This window comes from Glycine max, chromosome 1 (genome assembly GCF_000004515.6).
Source record: "Glycine max cultivar Williams 82 chromosome 1, Glycine_max_v4.0, whole genome shotgun sequence".
In the NCBI taxonomy this organism is placed as follows: domain Eukaryota; kingdom Viridiplantae; phylum Streptophyta; class Magnoliopsida; order Fabales; family Fabaceae; genus Glycine; species Glycine max.
Window position 1 is genome coordinate 22,347,137 of NC_016088.4, and position 10,708 is coordinate 22,357,844.

Below are 10,708 nucleotides of genomic sequence, written 5' to 3' on the forward strand. Positions count from 1 at the left end.
TTCAAAACCAGGCCCAACCTTAAAAGACCTATTGATTCATGATGATTATGTAATTTATCTTTGATTTGATGGGAAGTGACTTGAAAAATTGATTTATGACATATCAGTGATTGGAAGTGGGATGAAACACTTGCATGTGTGAGAATTATACACCTTTGAGAGGTTTTCCTCTGTTTGAATGCATCCAATGTTTCCTTTGATGTTCTTTAGAAGAAAAATGCAAATTGATCTTTATCTCATTTTTGGTTATGTTAACTTTATCTTTGTGCTTTCATTTCTCATTTTTTTCATTTTGAAAAAATGTTATTCTAATCAATTTAGGGATTGATTCTTAAAAAAGCATGTTAATAGGTTTTTGAAGTATGCATATTTTATACATATACAATTATTAATTGTAATTTTTTCTTTACTTTTCTTGAGGACTTTCATACCCTAATTTCGTCTGGTGACTATCATTTGCTAAAGTTTTGATTCTTGCTAGCCGAATTGAGTGGCTTGGAACCAGTTGTCGCGCAATATGAAAGGTTTTTCAAGTTTCGGTAAGGAATGCGGAAAATACCCAAAAGGGAGGGCAAAAGGGTCACTTGGAAGCTTTTTCTGACCCCTGGCTTGCCTGGGCCACCAAATTACTTCATGGTGAATTAACCAGCTCGCCTGGCGAGCAAGGTTGCTTCAAGATGAAGTAACAGCTCGACTGGGGGAGCTCAGCTCGCCTGGGCGAGCTATCATGACCCCAGATGCCTTGTTTTGCTATAAATAAGTGTGAAGAGGGGATAAGAGGGAGGTTCTAAGGTCCAAAGGTGAAGGATTGGAGAGAAAGAAGAAAAAAGAAGAAGGAAGAAGAGAAAAAGAAGCTAAATCGCTATCATATTGCGACTGTTCATCGTTCTTCATTTGTCATCCGGTTAGTGTTTTTCTTTAAGGATTTGAACATGATTCATGGACCCTTAGGGGTACTCTTTATTGTTTTGTGCATTTTCATCTCCTTCTCCTATCATTGGTAATCGCTTTTCTTTTGTAAAGTTAGTTTTAACCGATCATTAGTGCCACAAGTTATCTTAAAAAAAGATTGAAGATTAATAAGCAAAACCAAATAAAACCAACTCATAAACTTTTTCATTTCATCAAATATTGCTTGGGATCATTTCAAGGTCCAACGCCTTAATGACTCTGTCCTCTTTTCAAAAATCAAAAGATCATTTCAAGGTCCAATGCCTCAAATGACTATCTCCGCTTTTCAAAGTTTAAAATGTCATTTCAAGGTCCAACGCCTTAAATGACTTTTGTTCACAATTAAAATCAATCTTCAAAAAAACATAAAATCAATGTAACACACAAACTTTCAGACTTAAAGTACTATGTAGGTATAAATTCCTCATCGCACTTGAGGATATGTAAGAGGGAGGGCAACACCCTTGTCGACCCCAAAAAATAATAAACAAAAAAGGGAAAATACACAATTTTGAAGTCATGTTTTGCACACTCGATTAAAGATTTCCGTCCCTTGTAACGGGCGTGTGGGGTGCTAATATCTTCCCTATGCGTAAATAACTCTCGAACCCCTTATTTTCAAAATCTGCAAACCTTTGTCTTTTTTTGGTTTTTCTAACGTTTTCCTCGACTAAACATTGGTGGCGACTCCGCTCGTTTTCTCCCTTGGAGACAAACGCCTTGGCCTATTATTTTACCCTTTTCACACCCCCGCCGAGTGGTAGGTTGCGACAGTTGGCGACTCCGCTAGGGACATGTTAGATAGTTAGGCCATTCAGTCGATGTGCAATGTTTTTATCATGATTTCTTCTTTATTTATGTTCCCTTGTCCCTTTTATCTTTTGTTTTGTCCATATTAGTATATAACATTTGCTATGTTTTTGTGTTGGTGTGTGTTTGTCTATCGATGACATTCATAGTTAGAAATATTTTTTCTACACATACATGGCACCTACACCTTGCATACACATTGAGATATTAGGCCCTATACCTGGGTCTATGTGAGCCATAAGGAATAGAGGTCGATCTGTGGTCATGTTGGGTTTTCGACTCACTTGATGACATTGAAGTCTCATCTAGAGTTTTCCTCTTTTGGTAATGCATTGTAGCTTATAGTCCTTATCACCACAATGTATTACCTAAGAGGATGATATCTCTAGAAGCCAGTAAAGTTACATGAAACCACCCATGGGAATTATCACTAGAAGTGGACTTTTGGATCCTTTCCATTAGGTTCCTGAATTGGGGGACACATAGCAAACTCACTTTGGCATGTTCCTTGATTGCATCATGCATCTCTTCATGACATCATAATGGGCATATCATTCCTGCATTTATCATATTCATGCATTGCATTTGCATTAGTCATTGCATTATCATGCATCTTCATTTAACATGCTTTTGTTATGCAAACTGCATACATTTTATTTTCATCGTTCGCATGCTATGCATAATCCTTTCATTTTCCATTGCAAAAGAAAAAAAAAACAAAAAAAACAAAAGAAGGTCACAATGAAGAATGGAAGTTTACACCACATGCTTAGTTACATGTGTGTTGGGTACCATGATGATGGCTATAAACCAACCATGTTGGGATTGTAAACTCATTTCTCTTCAAAAAATGATTGAAGATCATATGAACATGGTACCTAATGAATGGTTAACTAGGAAGATGATGGTTCTTAGGGAATCTCATGTCAATCTCATAATTACATGCATAGCATAAGTATGCCCAAGTCATTCATCTCTATGATAAGTTGTCAAAGTATTGGCAATCAAAATTGCTATTCCTTGGATTATGGGGTTGAACCAAGTGCATGTTTTAAGGAAAGATTCATCAAGTCAAGGTGATGTGCCATCATTTTCTTCTATTTTCTAGACCCTTTTTGCACCATTTTAATTACTGATTGGTCTTAATTGTCAATTAATTAGGCAGTTTTATTATTTGGGCTCATTTAGCTAATTTGATGTTTTTAATCTAATTTCAGGAATTAATGGAACATTGGGCTTAATTCGGATTTTGGTTGTGGACTTGAAGAGGGCAAATAAAGCAGCGTTTACCTTTGTTAATTTCTAATTAGGAAATTTTGCAATTTTATTTTATGTGGTTCAGTGTTTATTTCGTTTTGGGCCAGAGTATTGTAGTAGGGCCCAGTGACTTTGAGTGACTCTTTTTAAATAGCAGCCTTGGGATTCGTGCAAGGCTATTCTGTTATGCTATTCATTATTCAAAGCTTTGTTTAGGGTTTTACGTTTCTCTGCTTGAATGCTATTGTTTCGTTCTTAATGCAATTTTCCATTTTCTGCTTCTAATAACAATTTTGTTCTTGTTTCTTCTTCTACTTTCATTTACGTTTCTGCTTCATTTACGTTTCTGTTTCATTTACGTTTCTGTTTCATTTACGTTTCTGCTTCATTTACGTTTCTATTTTTAGTTTCATTTGCGTTTTCTGTTTGAATCTATGGAAGGCTATATTTTTGGTGTTGTTTCCTTTTGAGGACGAAGCCCAACTCTCTTTGAGGTTTCGTTTATAATGTGGCTTCCTCGCAATTTCCCCTTCACCAGTTAACCCAAATTCGTGAACATTAATCAGTGCACGCTTCGTGTTCGATTAATTGCCTCTAAGCCTAACTTGCGTTCATGCTTAATGGACGAAGGGCTAAATGGTGTATGTGTTGCCTAATCACATATCGGCAACCCTAAGTTGATTTTCGCTTAATGAATTGAAATAGGGTTGGATTAAGTGGTTAACTATTACGGACGAATTCTCCATAACCCAGGATAAGAGAATAACTTCTGAATCAGAGGAAACAACTGATGGAAGCTTGCTTGTGGGTCTTCTATGGAGGCTGGATCTTTGAGCTTCAATGAGGTCCTTTAATGGTGATTTTCCACCATGGAGATGCAGCGGAAGACAAAGGAGAAGATGAGAGAGGAGGCGCCATCCACTAGGGAATAAGCCTTGGAAGAAGGAGCTTCACCACCAAGATGAGCCTTGGATAAGAAGCTTGGAGAGGATGCTTCAATGGAGGAAAAGAAAGAGGGAGAGAAAGAGAGAGGGGGGAGCACGAAATTGAAGGAAGAAAAAGGGAGAGAAGTTGAACTTTGAGTTGTGTCTCACAAGACTCTCATTCATCAAAGTTACAACAAGCGTTACACATGCTTCTATTTATAGACTAGGTAGCTTCCTTGAGAAGCTTTCTTGAGAAAACTTCTTTGAGAAGCTTCTTTGAGAAAACTTCCTTGAGAAGCTAGAGCTTAGCTACACACACCCCTCTCATAACTAAGCTCACCTCCTTGAGAAGTTTCCTTAAGAAGATTCCTAAAGAAGCTAGAGCTTAGCTGCACATACCTCTCTAATAGCAAAGCTCACCTCCTTGAGATGAGAAGCTAGAACTTAGCTACACACCCCCTATAATAGCTAAGCTCACCCCCATGACAAAAAAAACATGAAAATACAAAAAAAAGTCCTTACTACAAAGACTACTCAAAATGCCCCGAAATACAAGCCTAAAACCCTATACTACTAGAATGACCAAAATACAAGGCCCAAACGAAGGAAAAACCTATTCTAATATTTACAAAGATAAGCGGGCTCATACTTAGTCCATGGGCTCGAAATCTACCCTTAAGGTTCATGAGAAACCTAGGGCCTTCCCTTGGATCTCTATCCTAATCTACTTGGAGTATTCTACCCAATGCCCTTGCAGGATAGGATTGCATCATTCCCTCCACCTTGGAAAGGATTTGACCTCAAATCCCGAGGTTCTTCATACTCTGGGCTCCTTCCCTCAACACCTGTAAAAAGAACAAAAACATATGTATTAGTGGTTTTTGGTATGTTGAAGTAAGGTAAGGTCTGAAAACCCATTTCCTAGGCATCTTCCCATGAAGGAACATGGTTTCTCACCAACTCAATGAGTGGTGCTACAAGTATAGAAAAATATGGGACAAACCTTTCGTAAAAGTTTGTTAAGTCATGGAAGCCCCAAATTTTTCTTATACTTGGTGGAGTAGGCCACTCAGGAATGACCTTTATTCTCTTAGGGTTCATGGGAACCCCTTGATCACTATTTGAAAAATTAAGAAAAGTAACGCAATAAAACATACCTTTTTCTGTATTTTCATATTGATTATTCCTACCAAAAAGTATGACAAACCTAAGGTGTCCTATATGAGTACCTAAGATTTTATATAAACTAAAAATAAGAACAAACCTACCTAATGGGTCCCTATGTACACACACCATGAAGATGTTAGGTGTACGAGTGATTTTACAAAAGAGGGTTGCACCACTCAAAACATTCATCATACCACCTATTTTAGGGACTTGGTGCCTAATAATACCTATTTTGGGCACCAACAAAGCACAAGGATTTAAGCTCTTGTGAACCAAACCCTCATCCAACAACTTCTTTACTTGAGGAATAAACTCAAACCCAAGAGGTGTGGCAATGCTAGCAAGTGCCTTTTTACAAAAGAGAAAATGCGGAGGTTGTCTAAGAGGGAAAGTTTCTTTAATGTTTGTCTTTATTGTAAAAAGAGTTTCCTTCTTAGCTAAACTCTTGGAGGAGACACTTACCTCCTTACACTTCTCTTTAACCACTAATGGTTGTCCTTCTTCTTGGGGGTAGATTTCTTCACTAGATTCTTCCCCTTTTGTTTTTTCACTTTCACTAGAGGAAGGTGAAGTAGTAGCCTCATCTTGGCTACTATAAATGTCTTGGCCCCTCATAATCATGGGTTTTGTGGTGGGGCATTGAGAAGTAATGTGTCCTCTTTCAAGACATTTAAAGCACTTTATAGAGCTAATTTTCTCTTGCATACTAGCCTTATGGGCTTGCTTTTCTATTGTCTTCCCCTTATCATCTTTGGGCTTAGAAGGTGTCACCCCTAAGATGCCTTGAACTTGGTCTTTCTTTGGATAAGAGTGAGAGCCATAAGATTTTGAAGTAGACTTCTTTTTAAGTTGTTGCTCTACCCTTATTTCCCAATCTAAGTTAGCCTCTACATTGTCCTTCCCATGGAAGTATGAGAGGTTAATGTTAGCCTCTTGAGGCTTTCTTTCCTTTTCTCTTCTATGGGAGTGAGGTCTAAGATGTGGCCTATGCCTTCCTTCGTAATAGTCACGAAGTTCTTCACTTAGGCTTTTGCAAGAGTTTTGACTACTATAGGAGGCATGTTTTTTTCTTTTCATTTCTTTCATTATTTTTCTTCTTTCTTCCTCTCTTATTTTCTTTCTTTCATCTTGACTTATTTCTTCCACTCTTTTTTTTCCTTTTTCTTTTCTCTCTTGTTTTTCTTTCCATAACTTGAGGGAACTCAACTTATCTAAGATTCTAGATAAAGGGTCCTTATGACTAGTACCCTCGCCATTAACACTAGATTAATGATGACTCATGTTGGTTCCTAAGTTGCGGTTCTTTCTTGTTGGAGGTTTGAAAACAAAAGGTAAAAGAAATTATGGTTGAAACTATCCAAAGTAAACACTAAAAGAGGTATGAAAGATAAGGTAAAAAACTAATTGGTAAAAGGAAACCTATCTAGGCGGTTTGACAATGGAAGGTAAAGGAAATAAGCTATGAAAGTAAGCAAGAAATGTAAACTAGGCGAATCCTAAGAGTGTTTGCATGACCACTTGGTGGAAGCTTGCTTGTGGGTCTTCTATGGAGGCTGGATCTTTGAGCTTCAATGAGGTCCTTTAATGGTGATTTTCCACCATGGAGATGCAGCGGAAGACAAAGGATAAGAGGAGAGAGGAGGCGCCATCCACTAGGGAATAAGCCTTGGAAGAAGGAGCTTCACCACCAAGATGAGCCTTTGATAAGAAGCTTGGAGAGGATGCTTCAATGGAGGAAAAGAAAGAGGGAGAGACAGAGAGAGGGGGGAGCACGAAGTTGAAGGAAGAAAAAGGGAGAGAAGTTGAACTTTGAGTTGTGTCTCACAAGACTCTCATTCATCAAAGTTACAACAAGTGTCACACATGCTTCTATTTATAGACTAGGTAGCTTCCTTGAGAAGCTTTCTTGAGAAAACTTCTTTGAGAAGCTTCTTTGAGAAAACTTCCTTGAGAAGCTAGAGCTTAGCTACACACACCCCTCTCATAACTAAGCTCACCTCCTTGAGAAGCTTCCTTAAGAAGATTCCTAAAGAAGCTAGAGCTTAGCTGCACATACCTCTCTAATAGCTAAGCTCACCTCCTTGAGATGAGAAGCTAGAACTTAGCTACACACCCCCTATAATAGCTAAGCTCACCCCATGACAAAAAAAAAACATGAAAATACAAAAAAAAGTCCTTACTACAAAGACTACTCAAAATGCCCCGAAATACAAGCCTAAAACCCAATACTACTAGAATGACCAAAATACAAGGCCCTAACGAAGGAAAAACCTAGTCTAATATTTACATAGATAAGCGGGCTCATACTTAGTCCATGGGCTCGAAATCTACCCTAAGGCTCATGAGAACCCTATGGCCTTCCCTTGGATCTCTATCCCAATCTACTTGGAGTCTTCTACCCAATGCCCTTGCGGGATAGGATTGCATCAACAACCCATTTTTAATATTAGTAGTTTCGTATTCCAGTTTGCAAGTGTATTATGAACATTTGGTTTATCATTGCTCGTTGGGAAACAACCAAGGATCACTTCCTAGTTATTGCATTTTCATGTTTAATTGATTCGGGTACGGCCTCGATCAAATTTGGCGTCGTTGCCGGGGAGCAGTGTCCAAAGGTTCATAATAGCTAGTGTCGTGTTAGTGTTTAAGTCTTTCGTGTTTTATGTTTAATTGTTAGTATTGTGTTAGTATGTGTGTTGGTGTTGTTTAGTGTCCTGGTATTTTGTTTAGAGTGTGTTCTATTTTAGTTTTCCTATTAAGCGCTTCCCCTGTTTTAGTCTTGGGTGTTTTTCTGTGGATAGTGTTTTGCGACGGACTTAGCGACCACTTTTGCTTGTGGCAAAACAGAGTAGTAGTAGAAATCATGTAGCGACGGATTTTAGCGACCACCCATGCTGAACTATTTGGGATTTTTTGTTTCAATAGCTAGGGTTGTTATTTTTGGCTAAATTTTTTTGAGGTAACTTCTTTCAATCCATATTTTGTGGGAAAAATAGCTAGAGCCTTTAGTTTGGTCAGATTTGAAAGTTCCAAAAAAGTAGCAAATTTTGTGTTTGTCAAAACTTCAAACGGCCATAACTTTTGCTCCGGTTATCAGAATCACAATTATTATATATGTATTTGGGGTAGAAAAAAATTTCCTACGCCGTGGCAGCTGGCTGAGGTTTCCATCGTCCAAAAAAAGTGATTATGTCAAAAGTTTTTTATTTTTCAAGTTTTATTCACTTATTTTTCTTAACCTACCATTTTTAGCTTACATAGTTAGACTTTGAATTTTTCTTGAAATGTTTTGTGCTATCTTCTCATCATTTTTTAAGGTTGCTCACAAAATTTCAAGTCATTTGGATATCATTTGAGGGTAGTTGTAGTTCAAACCTACACCTTTATTTACATGACAAGGCAACTAGTTGTGCATGTTGAATGTAGTGTATGACTAGAGGCAATCCATCTGACTTACAACCCTTTGATCCTGAGATAGATAGGACATTTCATAGATTAGCTAGGCATCATTTTATACCTTTTGATCATCCTGAGCATTCCATTACTGGTGAATCTGTGCATTCTGTTATTGGTGACTTTGAACATCCTGATTTTGAGCATTATAATTTTGAGCATTCTAATTCCGAGCATTCTGATTTTGAACATTTTGAGAACATGGCACAACCTCCACCCCGTGAGAGGACTCAAGGGAAATGGCTGCACCTGATTTCACCTACGAAAGCTTGTGTATCCAATAACCTGATGAGGATGTCCCATATGTTCTTAAAACTGGACCGATCCATTTGCTTCCAAAGTTTCATGGCCTTGCAGGTGAAGACCCGCACAAACATCTGAAAGAATTTCATATTGTCTGCTCCACCATGAAACCCCCAGATGTCCAAGAGGATCACATATTTCTGAAGGCTTTTCCTCATTCTTTAGAGGGAGTGGCAAATGACTGGTTGTATTACCTTGCTCCAAGGTCCATCACGAGCTGGGTTGACCTTAAGAGAGTGTTCTTAGAAACAATTTTCCCTGCTTCCAAGACCACAACCATCAGGAAGGATATCTCAGGTATTAGACAACTCAGTGGAGAGAGCCTGTATGAATTCTGGGAGAGATTTAAAAAACTATGTGCCAGTTGCCCTCACCATCAAATTTCAAAGCAGCTGCTTCTCCAATATTTTTATGAAGGACTCAGTAATATGGAGAGAAGTATGATAGATGCTTCCAGTGGTGGAGCCCTTGGAGACATGACTCCTACTGAAGCCATAAATTTAATTGAGAAGATGGCTTCCAACTCCCAGCAGTTTAGCACCAGAAATGATGCTATAGTCATTAGAGGAGTGCATGAGGTAGCTACAAAGTCAGTTGCATCATCTGAAACTAAGAAGCTTGAAGGCAAACTGGATGCATTGGTTAACTTGGTAACCCAGCTGGCCTTGAACCAGAAATCTGTATCTGTCACAAGGGTCTGTGGTTTGTGCTCCTCTACTGACCACCATACAGACCTTTGCCCTTCCATGCAGCAACCTGGAGTAATTGAACAGCCCGAAGCTTATGCTGCAAACATTTACAATAGACCTCCTCAACCTCAGCAGCAAAATCAACCACAACAGAACAATTATGACCTCTCTAGCAACAGATAAACCCTGGATGGAGGAATCACCCTAATCTCAGATGGTCTAGCCCTCAACAACAACAACAGCAGCCTGCTCCTTCCTTCCAAAATGCTGCTGGCCCAAGTAGACCATACATTCCTCCACCAATCCAACAACAACAATAGCCCCAGAAATAGCCAACAGTTGAGGCTCCTCTGCAACCTTCCCTCGAAGAACTTGTGAGGAAATGACCATGCAGAACATGCAGTTTCAACAAGAGACCAGAGCCTCCATTCAGAGCTTAACCAATCAGATGGGACAATTGACAACACAATTAAATCAACAACAGTCCCAGAATTCTGAAAAGCTGCGTTCTCAATCTGTCCAAAATCCCAAAAATGTCAGTGCCATTTGATTGAGGTCGGGAAAGCAGTGTCAAGGACCTCAACCCGTAGCACCTTCCTCATCTGCAAATGAACCTGCTAAACTTCATTCTACCCCAGAAAAAGGTGATGACAAAAATTTACCTAACAATTTCTATGCAGGTGAATCTTCCACTAGTAATTTTGATTTGCAGAAGCAGCACATCCCTCCTCTTCCATTCCCTCCAAGAGCAGTTTCCAACAAAAAAATGGAAGAGGCAGAGAAAGAGATCTTGGAAACATTTAGAAAAGTAGAGGTAAACATACCTCTGTTGGATGCAATAAAGCAAATTCCAAGATATGCTAAATTCTTGAAGGAGTTGTGCACTAATAAGCGGAAGCTTAAAGGAAGTGAATGAATTAGCATGGGCAGAAATGTCTCCGCATTGATTGGCAAATCTGTTCCCCAAATTCCTGAAAAATGTAAAGATCCAGGTACATTCAGCATACCTTGTATTATAGGGAATAGTAAGTTTGACAATGCCATGCTAGATTTAGGAGCTTCTGTTAGTGTTATGCCTCTGTCTATTTTTAATTCTCTATCTCTAGGTCCCTTGCAGTCAACTGATGTGGTAATTCATTTAGCTAATAGAAG

The 10,708-nt window shown here is 38.7% G+C and overlaps 1 non-coding gene across 1 annotated transcript; it reads right to left on the minus strand.

Annotated features, from left to right (window-relative positions):
* Positions 1–9,142: 9,142 nt before the first annotated feature.
* LOC112997927 (small nucleolar RNA R71) lies at positions 9,143–9,249 on the minus strand. The gene has a single exon (XR_003262976.1). It is a non-coding gene; the product is annotated as a small nucleolar RNA R71 (small nucleolar RNA).
* Between the last annotated feature and the right edge of the window lie 1,459 nt (positions 9,250–10,708).